The 12207-nt window shown below is 46.6% G+C and overlaps 2 pseudogenes; both read left to right on the top strand.

The window, feature by feature from the left end:
• The first annotated feature begins 10221 nt into the window (after positions 1-10221).
• Positions 10222-10334, top strand: LOC136662674 (5S ribosomal RNA; annotated as a pseudogene).
• A 29-nt stretch (positions 10335-10363) lies between these two features.
• LOC136662692 (5S ribosomal RNA) lies at positions 10364-10486 on the top strand (annotated as a pseudogene).
• The last annotated feature ends 1721 nt before the right edge of the window (positions 10487-12207 follow it).

The following is a 12207-nucleotide window of genomic DNA, read 5'->3' as shown; positions in this document are numbered from 1 at the left end:
TGATTGCAGAAGGAATGTCTTTGGCAGGGGAGCATTTATAATGGGGATCTGGGTAATCCCCCCCTTTTATTCTCATTAAAGATTTGTAGTAGAATTGGATTGTTCTGGCACCCAAAGAGAAACAAGCTGATTTCATTCCAGCTGCCTCTCCCTCCCTCCCTCCCTCCCTCCTCTTTCCACCCTCTACTCTACAATAACGGGTGGGGACGGGACGGGACTGGATGGACAAGATATGAGCACAACTCTCCAATCCCATTGGACTTGCCAATTTCAAGGTCAAACCCAGTTAATTGTCTGTGTGTGCTGATCACATCACATTGCAAAGAAGCTATTTATTTAGCTATTTATTCCATTTTGGAGATGGAGGCTGTGTTAACCTAGAGAGAGAGAGAGAGAGAGAGAGAGAGAGAGAGAGAGAGAGAGAGAGAGATGGATGTACATACAGTTATACAGTCATGTCTTGGTATCCACAGGGTCATGTTCTCATGATAAATCTATGGGTTGTGGCACTGCAGATCCTCTGAATGTGACTGGAGCCAGTCAAGTCCATAGGGCATTCTGAGGAATGGGGAGACCATGTGCAGCTTCCCCAGCCTTCAGAATGCTTCCTGAAGGCTGAAAATTGCCACAGGATCCACTGAGTGAACATTATCTAGAAATGCAAATAAACGAAATACTAAAATATGTATTTCTTTTTCTCAAGCATTCTCACAAATTTCTTACGCAAAAGAGCTGGTGGGATTCAGGGTACATTTAAGTACTTCTCTTTTTCTTTTCTGCAAATGGACAGCATGCACCAAATCTATAGATGTGCCCCTGAACTTCTAAAATTCAATCCGCAGGGGAGGCAGATGGGTCCAGAATAATGCATTTCATCATTGAATTCAGCAAGAGAGGAACTTGGCAAAATCCCTAGAGGAGGGAAACGTATTAATGAATCGAAGGCCCACTGAAAACTGTAGTAAAATGTGCCCGCTCTAAAAATGCAAAGATTCAGAACGGAACAAAAGCGGATCCTTTAAGAGTCATTTTCATTTTGGAAACCAGACCAGGTAATTTGGAATTTCAACGTCTAAGGATAAATGTGGATGAGAAGAATTTATGAAGCATCCTCCGACTCAAGAGACATCTCAGGCCCTCTTCTGCATCCCCATAAATTCACAGCTATTCTCCGAGGATCAATTATAACTCTTTAAATATAATCCACACATTAAAAAAAAAAGCCCTTCAGTTGAAGACGGCACTGAAGATGCTTTCCATTTTCACATGCTCCAAAAAGAGTGGCAATTGGAATTTAAAGTGGTCACTTTAAATCTAGGGTTCCCAACCTGTGGTCTGTGGACCACTGGTGGTCCACAGCGCCCTCCCAGGTGGTCCACAACCCCTTTGGTGAAAAAAAAAAAAAAAAAAGCCCTTCCAGGCAGAAAAAAAGCCTCTGCAGCCCCAGCAGCCAATCAGAGCAGCTCAGAGCAGCTCAGAGCCAATCAGAGCATAGCCTTTCTCAGTCTCCTGCCTCCCCCTCCCCTCCCTTCCCTCCTTGTCTGTGAGTGCCCAGATAAGCAAAAAAGTGAAGCGCAGGCGCCTTGTAAGGTGTGCGCGCATTTGTGCAGCCTCATTGCATCACCTCCATGACGGACCTCCTCCCGTGCCAGACCATACAGAATAAATCACAACAAATGCACAGTCTACATGCAGTGACATCACTTGGGTTGGTGTCACCCCCATTCACTTCATTTATTTATTTGAACATATAATGGTACAGGTCACTCAAAAAATCAGTCACCAACAAGAAACCAGTGACCAACTTGATGACTCTCACACAACTGAATCAAAGTTCTAATATTAGCTCTGATCCATGGAAATGAGAGCGGACTCATACCAACAACCTGATTGGTTCCTTGCTGTGTCATGATGAAATCTCACTGGCTCTCAGAACAATCAGTTTCATTGGTCAGTTTTGAGTTTAAAAAATTCACTTCTTTTTACATAAAACAGTTGTGTTTTCCTTTTTTTGGTTTATTTGGTTATAACATCTGATAGAACACAGATATTTCAATGCAGTTGCTTCATTGCCTTTTGTAGTAAATTACACATCAAATGATATATCACAGTGTCCTTCAACTTTGGGGTCAGGACCTCAATGGGGTTGCAAAGCCTCAATTGTGGGTCACAGCAACTTACAGGAATGAAAATGAAATGAAAAATCTAATGAACTATAGCAGAGGTGCCCATCCCCGGCCCTGGGCCACATGCGGCCCTCAAGGTCTCTCAATGCGGCCCTCTAGTTACACTACTGATTCCCATGACAGGTTATATGGCAGCACATACAGCGCGCGGCAGGTGGCCATTTTTGCACCACTCCCTCAAACAGCGGCTACAGCCTGCTCCAGAGCAGGTAAGCGGGCACAGGTAGGGAAGTGGTAGAACCAGACACTCTGGGACAAAGACTAGGAGGGGTAGAGAGGGGGCAGAACCAGCAGCAAAGAAGCACATTGGATTTTACTCCCTCCTAGAGAAACACACCCACCTCGTTTCCCTCCTCAGACGAATGCCACCAAAATTGGTGGCGTATAGCTGAGGAGACCCACACATGACAGTAGGTAATTTTTTCAACTTACCTTCCATTTGCCTTTGGGTCAGCCCCCCACCACCACCATAGGATATAACACAGGCCTTGCTAGTGTATATGCATCAGTTCTGCTGGCAGGGGATAGGATTAGGACCTTGGTTTTTCAGCTAAGCATAAGGCTGAAGATGAATGCGTCGAGGCAGGGTTTCAGGAGGTAAAACTTCCCAGGCAGTCGCTAGAGAGGAACCTGATGAATGTCTGCTTGTCTATCCACTGGGCAGTACTTCTCCAAAATGCCATATACTACAATAAATGACCAGGCATAGTCCAGTGGTCACACCTGAGGCACCATTGACATGGTTGGGCTGGTCAAGACCTACCTTGACCCAGACCCAAGAAAGCTTCCTCTGAGGAGGCCTAATTCCTGCAGGGACCTCTAAGAGATTGGAGTCAGCAGACACCATGAACCTGGAGAGGCTCACAAGTTAAGAGTCTTTATGGCTAGCAACCTACAGCGAGGGCAAACTGCCTTCTTTTTATGGTGAATAAAATGATCCAGCTGTATCATGACAAAATGCACTTCTATGCCTGTATGATGAAGCTTCGCACTACCATTTGATGCTCTGCCTGATGCATTTAGAAAGAGGCCTAATAAGAGTAGCCTGGCTGGAATGACCCACCAAGGCTTCCAATTCTTCTCTAATATATGTAAGTCTTCCCTGGGTGGAAGGAACAAGCAGTTGGGAGACGTGATGGAGAGATCACTTGACGAGTATATTTTTAAATGTCACCAGCAGAAAATTAAGCAGACCGGTAATGTATGTTTGAATTCATTTATATTGCTGTTGGAAGCCATACCTCTGGAGCCACCAACAGATGTGTGAAATTTGTAAGCAGCCAGACAGTACTTGGTGGATTAGCAAAGGCTTCTTTTGGAAGCTCTCTCTTTCTTTTCTTTTTTCCTCTTCATCTCTCCCCACCCTCCACCCCTTACCTCTTCGCTGTTTTCATGAACATTTTGATATGAGTGGATTCTCATATTTGCAGAATTCCAAGTCGACTTGCTTTGCCATGCCATTCTATGATTCAAGCAATGCATTCCGCATCTGTCCCATCAAAGTCCTTTCTCTAGAGCAGGGGTGCCCAAACCCCGGCCCGGGGGCCACATGCGGCCCTTGGGGGCTCCCAATCAGGCCCACAGGGAGCCCCCAGTTTCCAATGAGCCTTTGGCCCTCCGGAGACTTGCTGGAGCCCATGCTGGCCTAACGCATCTGCTTTCAGCATGAGGACAACTGTTCGACCTTTCACCTGAGCTGTGGGATGAGGGCTCCCTCCACTACTTGCTGTTTCAAGTCTGTGATGCAGCAGTGGCAGCAAAGGAAAGGCTGGCCTTGCTTTGTGCAAGGCCTTTTATAGGCCTTGAGCTACTGCAAGACTGTCATTCATTCATATAAGTTCCAACCCTAATAAATTCATTTATGTAAATTTATTCAAATTTTAAATGTAAATTAATTCTTTTTTCCCCTGGCCCCTGGCAAGGTGTCAGAAAGATGATGTGGCCCTCCTGCCAAAATGTTTGGACACCCCTGCTCTAGAGCAGGGGTGCCCAAACCCCGGCCCTGGGGCCACTTGCGGCCTTCAAGGACTCCCAATGTGGCCCTCAGGGAGACCCCAGCTTCCAATCAGCCTCTGGAAACTTGCTGGAGCCCGCACTGGCCCGATGCAATTGCTCTCAGCATGAGGGCGACAGTCTGACCTCTCACGTTAGCTGTGGGATGAGGGCTCCCTCCACTGCTTGCTGTTTCACGTCTGTGATGCAAAGAAAAGGGCAGCCTTGCTTTGTGCCAGGCCTTTTATAGGCCTTGAGCTATTGCAAGACCTTCATTCATTCATATAAGTTCCACCTCTAGTATATTAATTTATGTAAACATATACATTTATTCAAATTTTAATGTAAATTAATTCTTTTTTTTCCCCCTGGCCCCCGACACAGTGTCAGAGAGATGATGTGGCCCTCCTGTCGAAAACTTTGGGCACCCCTGCTCTAGAGCAGTGATTTTCAACCTTTTCCATCTCATGGCACACCGGAAAGGCACTAAAATTGTCAAGGCACACTATCGGTTTTTTTTGGGACAACTGACACCACACTGGCAGCAAGGGCTCACATTCCCCAGTGGCCCTATTAACAAATGATCACTCCCAAACTCCAGTGGCACACCTGCAGACCACCCATAGCACACCAGCGTGCCACGGCACAGTGGTTGAAAATGGCTACTCTAGAGGTTTTATGCCCACTTTATACTAATTAGCCCCCCCCCCCATGGCCCTAGTTCTGTGGAAAGCACCCCTGGACCCTGCCACCTGGTAGTTTACCTGTTCAAACTGCAGAGGTCCTCCTTTCTCCCTGCTCCAGTCAGAAGCTTCTTCAGCCACAGCAGCAACACCTTAGCTCTGCAGCTCCTGGGTGAGGCAACCACACACCAGTTTCCAGCCAGCCCTGCCTCCAACCTCTCTCCTCTCCAACCTTTCTCCTTCTACGCCTTCTCTATCTTTCAGACAACACTTTTGTTTCCAAGTTGTTCATTACCACCATTTGGTTGCAGCTGTGAACCATACTTCTGGTTTTGCAAGCCGTAGTTCTGGTTTTTACTCCGTATGTTCCAGACCTGCCAACGCAAGGGGCCACTGCTGACACCCCACACTATCTCCTAGAAGACGGAAGGAAATCTTCTGCATTCCCACTACGGCAGAGGTTTTCAGATATCCCTGTCTGGGATGCGTCAATTCACCGTGGCGAAACTAGAGTTGAGTTCCGAGTCCCTGCCCTTTGTGACTTGAGTCATTCTCAAGTCTTAATGGGCCACCTTCAGGACTCTGCCAAAGCTTTCTGGGACTCAGCTTGACTTGAGTCAAAATCTCTTCAATAAATGAGTCGGGCACAGCTTCACAGAAAACAAAAAAAAGTTGCTGGTGGTGTGTTTGTGTTGGAGTTCTGTTAAGGTAGCAGACCCAGGCCTGCTGGTAATTTGCAGGCTGGATAGAACCAGGCCCTGATGTCTTGGCCTGACTGAGCATAGCATCATGGGAGTGGCTGATGCAACACCAAGGCAGCAGGGACTGTCACCTGGTATGTCACCCCACAGTGACTCAGCACATCAGCAGATAATGGCTCACTCTGATTGGACGAAGCGAGTATATACTCCAGCCAGGGCAAGCTCCCGTGTGGGAGATGCAGAGTGGATTTTGTGCCGAAGGCTATGTCAGTGTGTTTTCATGACTCGTGTGCTACTGGACTATTTGCTTATCAAGTCTGCCTTGATCTGTATATACTGTACATAGTAAAGGACATTTGGTGGAGGACATCTGCCGTGTGTCGTCTTCATTCCCAGGAGTACTGCGGTCTGGCCTTGGGAGATAGTCACATTAAGCGTTGGGCTGCTAGCTCTCTGCAACAAGTTCTCATTTAACACTCCCCTGATGTCCCCATCCCATCTGTAAATAAAAGCTCTGCTGTTCTTCGAGTGAGTGCATCAGCGCAGAAAGTGCCGATCGGTTCCTAACCAACCCTAATGATGAGCCCACCCACCCCCTGTTCATATCACAACTCCCTATTCTGCCCTCAGAAGGAGCACGAAGCACAGACAGACCTACAGGGAGGGAGGAGGCATCCCAGGTGGGAATGAGCAGCATGAACAAGGGGACGGAAGAGGTGGGCATCTGCATCTCCGCCTGTTCCCCCAAAAACTTCCAAGTCCCGAGTCACTTCTGGTTTCAAAGCACATATAACTCAAGGCTGAATGAGTCAGGGAAACCATGTGGTTATGACTCAAGTCCTATGAGTTGAGATGCCCATCCCTGTTACATTTTACTGCTGAGTTTTACTCCTGTACCCTGCGGAAAACAAAAAACAGAAACCCCAAGAAGTCATGCATATGCGCTTAAATGTTTGGCTTCATGTAAATGATCCAGAGTCCTTCAAAAGAAGAAATTTTTTAGGGGAAAGGGGAGGGAAATCAATAAGCTTTTGGCAACTGTTTCTAAAGCACCTGGCAATCATCATCGTTTCTGGGCTATTTTGAAGTCTCCTGAAATCAGCTTGCATGATGGCAATGGCTGCGTTTGGAGTGGAGCCCGGGATTCTATCAACGTAAAATGATTTGTTGCAACTTTAAAGATGCTCCATCCCCATTCTCTCGCTTGTCGTTTATATTTTAAGCCCTCATCAAAATGAGGACGAGGAAGACACAGTAATAGGATCTCTGACATTGTTTTGTATTTTTTCCCCCCTTTTTCTTCAGGTTCTGAAACTTCTTTGTTTCTGAAGACTTCCCAGACAAGAAGGAAGTCCTACCCAAATGTAGCGAAAAGGGACAAACACTCTGGAGCAAATAAAAGTAAAAATAATTTTTTTAAAAGTTTGCTGAACAATAAGGGATGGGAAAAAGGATCTGTGGAATGCATGAGATACAATTTGGAAGGGGATGGATAGTGTGGATAGTGTGGATAGTGGGATGCTCTTTTCCCTCTCACACAACACCAGAACTAAGGGACATCCATTAAAATTGAGTGTCGGCAGTGTTAGAACAGACAAAAGAAAATATTTCTTTACCCTGCGTGTTATTAGTCTGTGGAACTCCTTGCCACAGGATGTGGTGATGGCTTCTGGCCTAGATGCCTTTAAAAGGGGACTGGACAGATTTCTGAAAGAAAAGTCCATCAAGGCTTGATGTGTACGTACAGTCTGAGATTAGCTGGTCGCTCATCATGACGGCCACGTAGGATTTTCTGTCATTCAAACTGGATGTGGATGACAATTTTTTCTCCTACCCCAGACTGGCAAGGGAGGGAAGATATATTCAGTAGGTTTCATGCATTAAAAATTGGTCTCTTATGTTTAATAAAGTGGTCCAAGTTAAACCCCAGTGCAGTCTGGTGTCTTTGTTTGGGGGGTGCAAGGGTATAGAATGCCAGATGCAGGGGAGTGACGGCAAGATGCAAGTATCTTGTGGTCTTGTCTGCTCCGTGAGACATCTAATGGGCCACTGTAAGATATAGGAAGCTGGACTAGATGGGCCCTGGGCCTCATTCAGCAGGGCTCTTCTTGTGCTCTTACGTTACAGCAAAAAACATCAATGTAAACAATTACAAAATTATTTAATTACATCAAATGCAGGAATCCTGCCTGGGAGCCATTTGCACCATTAGATGAGGGAATAAACAGGAAAGTTAGGGAGATTGCAGAGAAGATCAACAATTTTTTTTTTTTTTTTGCATCTGTCTTCCATATAGAAGACACAGGGCAAATATATGTGCCTGGGCTGACCTGCTCAGGGAGGGAGCCTGAAAAACTGCACCAAACAGAAGTTACAAGCAATGAAGTTCTAGAGCAGGGGTGTCCAAAGTTTTTGGCAGGAGGGCCACATCGTCTCTCTGACACTGAGTTCAGGGGCCGGGGGGAGGGGAAGAATTAATATACATTTAAAATTTGAATAAATTTACATAAGTTTACATAAATGTATATCTTAAAGATGAACTTATATGAATGAATGAAGGTCTTGCAATAGCTCAAGGTCTATAAAAGGCCTTGCACAAAGCAAGGCTGGCCTTTCCTTTGCTGCCACTACTGCATCACAGATGAGAAACAGCAAGCAGTGGAGGGAGCCCTCATCCCACAGCTCATGCAAGAGGTCAAACAGTTGTCCTTGCGCTTAGAGCAGTTGCATTGAGCCAATGTGAGCTCCAACAAATCTCTGGAGGGCCAGAGGCTCATTGAAGACTGGGGGCTCCCTGAGGGCCGCATTGGGAGTCCTCGAGGGCCGCAAGTGGCCCCAGGGTCAGGGTTTGGGCACCCCTGTTCTAGAGTATACTGAACAAATTGAAAATTAGCAAATCATTAGGTCCAGATGGCACCCACCCAACACTTCTTCAGGAACTCAAATGTGAAATTGCTGATCGTCTTGAAAAAATGCAATTTATCCTTTCAATTGACTTTTACCCCTGAAGCCTGGAATGTTGCTGATGTAACTCTGATATTTAAAAAAAAAAGGGTCCCCGGGGGATCCAGGAAATTACAGGCTGGCCACCTTTACATTACCTCCAGGTAAACCGGTGGAAAGCATAATTGAAAAAGCATCAGCCAGCTCTCTGCAGAGCGTAGACCTGCCTTGCTAACCTTCTAGAGTTCTTCCAGAGTGTCAACAGGCATGTGGACGGAGGCAATTCATTTGATATACTTGGGCTTTCGAAATACTTCTGACAAATTCTCTCACCAAAGGCTCTTGAGTAAATGCGGCAGTCATGGAATAAGAGGACAGGTCCTTTTATGGATTGGTAAGTGATTAAAGGATAGGAAGCAGAGAGTTCTAAATGGACAATTTTCACAGTGCCAATAAGTAAGAAGTGGGTCTTCCCAAGGAGCGGGCGCTTTTTAATTTAATTCACAAATGAACTGGTACTAGTGATAAACAAGGTGGTCACATGTTGCAGATGATATTGAACTATTCAGGATTTGAAAAACCAAAGCAGATTTGTAAAGCACTCCAAAGGGACCTCTCCAAATTGAAAGAACGTTCTACCAAATGGCAGATTCAGTTCAGAGTCGCCAAGTGTAAAGCTATGCACACTGGGGCAAAAAATACCTACCTCATATATTCACTTTCAAGATCAGAGCTGTATGTTTCATACTCCTCTTTTGCAATACCAATCAGCTTCCTTTTATAGCACTGGGTTCGCAGAGAGCAGCGGTCTCCAAACCCCGGCCCAGGGGCCAGATGTGGCCCGTGGTGAGCCTCCATCGGGCCCCTGACCAGCTTCTTGGCTAAGCCTCTGGCCCACTAAACTGAACACGACTGGAGCTGTGCTGTGGTTGCGTCTGGGGGGTGTTCTGAGAACCAGAGGGGTTGAATGAATGAGCCCATTCATTCATTTATTCACTCATCTAAGTTCCATCTCTAATTTATTTATTTAAATTTTATATTTAAATTTTTTCCGGCCCACAGCACCATCAGATATTTGATGTGGCCCTCTGGCAAAAAGTTTGGAGACCCCTAGTATAGAGTAGTGGCTAAAAAAGTAAACTGTGAACTCCCCCCCCCCAGCTGGAGTCTCTCCTCTGCCACAGACTCACCAAGTGATCTTAGGCAAACCCCTCTCCTCCCCCCCCACACACAGTGCAATCCAAACCTGATGGTACATTGGCACAGTGGTTCTAACATGGTGCAAGCATGTTAGAGAGCACATTGCAACACTCAGAAAATAAGCAGTGCCAGCAGGGAGATGATTGGTTGCCAGCAGAGATCAGAGAAGTGCCAGGAAGCAGAGGGATGGTGGGAAGGTGGAATGGAGGCAGGGAGGGGGCATTTCTAAGTGGGTGAGGGTGGAACATGGGGGAGAATCAGGTCCAGCAGGAGATGGGGTCAATGGAACCAGGCCTCTGCCACATCCTATCCTCCCTCCTGAACCTGAACCCTATACAGGGCTGCTTGGACTTGAGCCAGCTGAATAGGTGGTGCAGAGCCAAATAGCCACATTGGGCAAGCTGGGGCATTACTCAAAAGAAGGGAAAAAATATCCACTTAGTCCAAGGAGACCTCCAGCCCTCTCCTAAAGCCGCGCTGGATAAAGCTGCACCTCACATAGGTGAGGATTGAGCTGCCTGTGTTACCCTGCAGATGCCCGATCTCGCCTGATCTCGGTAGCTAAGCAGGGTCAGGCCTGGTTAGTACTTAGATGGGAGACCGCCTGGGAATACCAGGTGCTGTAGGCTTATACCATAGCCTTTCAAGACTGAAGGTTGCCAACCATCTCCCTATACTGAACACTATCTCCCGATCTCGTCTGATCTCGGAAGCTAAGCAGGGTCAGGCCTGGTTAGTACTTGGATGGGAGACTGCCTGGGAATACCAGGTGCTGTAGGCTTATACCATAGTCTTTTGAGACTGAAGCTTGCCAACCATCATCTTCCTAATCTGTAACATGGAGTTCTTCTCCCACTCCACAAACTAGCAGTTATGCCTGTATTTGCAGTTGCAGACATCCCATTCAGTCTATGGGGCAAGTGGGCTGGGAGCGAGCCTCTAGGACCCCGCGGATACCTCTCTGAGGCTTCCCGGAAGCACAGTTTATAGTGCGCTTAACCTTCAAGAGGCTTACTCGATGCAGGCATAAGTCACGTGAGGCTCCATGAGCCTCAGGTGAATGGGGGGGAGGCAGATTTCCACACAGGGGGCAGCAACAGCCTGCAGGGGAATGCCATAGCAGACATTTGCCCCAGGCACTGGGCTGAGGAGGTCTGCCGCTGTCACCTACCAGTCTGCTGTGCTTGTGAAACAGATTATTATATATATTATATATTGAAACCTTCCAGATTTTCAAAAAGTTAGAGCAAAGATGCTGGAACATACCTGTTTTTCTGCTTGTATTAAACTATTAAACAATCCTCTTCTCCTTGGAGACCTGAACTGAATCGTCTTCAAACCATTGTACAAACGATGGTGAAACACATTGCCTTTTGTGCTGCAAGCTGACAGTTTTTGATGATTTAATTATTGTTCGCCACTGCTTCTCATGTGAATTCATAGCCCAGATCTCTGAAACATGCCCAAGGAGCAGGCTGTTTCATGCGGCCTGGTTGAACACTATGTCAAATCTCTCATTCAATCCCCATTCAGTTGTGTCCTATATCTAGGCAACATCACAGCCTCTAGAGCAGGGGTGTCAAACATAAGTCCCGGGGGAAGGATGCGGCCCGCGGAAGCTTTTTAATCTGTCCCTCAGGCTCTCATCTGCTGAGCAGTGCTGAGGTGTTACTGCTGAAAGGGCAGCCCACATGAAAATTGGGCTCTCCCATATCATGAAATATGATCAAGATTTGTCATTTTCTCTTCTGTCATTTGCAATTAATGAGTTCCTAAGTGAGAAAAAGTGCTTTTTTTGTTCTTACCTGTCTAATGACATCATTTCCTGCCCAATGACATCACTTCCAGCCCTCAGCATGCACCATGAACGCTGTTCGGCCCATAGTATGAAACGAGTTTGACACCCCTGCTCTATAGCTACTCCCCATTGGGTTCCCAAGATCTCTACTACTTGCTGGATGCAGATATCTGCTAGGTGTATAGGTGGATTTTCTTTTGGATAATTCTGAAATGAACAACTTAAAAAAGATATTTTTAGGTGTATGCAGAAGTCCCAGATAAATCTGGCCATTGTTATTGAAGCACTTGCCTGGAAATTTTACCCAAACAGGAATCTAAAAGCACAACCCTGGGCAGTGGTGTCACTAGTGACTGTGTCACCCTGTGTGGGAGGCCAGTACGTCACCCCCATGATGGACCTCCTGCCATGCAGTGGGCGAGGCAATGACTTAGGCCAGTCATTTTCAACCACTGTGCCATGGCACGTTGGTGTGCCATGAGTGGTCCACAGGTGTGACACAGGAATTTGGGGGAAGGTCATTTATTAGTAGGGCCACTGGGGGATGTGAGCCCCCCATGGCAGCACGGTGTGCCTTGTCAATTGTCAAAAAACCTAATGGTGTGCCTCCAGCAAGCTCCTCCAGGACAAAGTTCCAAACAACACAGTCCTGAACGAACTGGAATCCCTAGCATGTATGCACTGCTAAAACAGAGATGACTGCG

Source organism: Tiliqua scincoides, chromosome 11 (genome assembly GCF_035046505.1).
Source record: "Tiliqua scincoides isolate rTilSci1 chromosome 11, rTilSci1.hap2, whole genome shotgun sequence".
Taxonomy (NCBI): domain Eukaryota; kingdom Metazoa; phylum Chordata; class Lepidosauria; order Squamata; family Scincidae; genus Tiliqua; species Tiliqua scincoides.
This window is presented reverse-complemented; position numbering and strand designations above follow the sequence as displayed.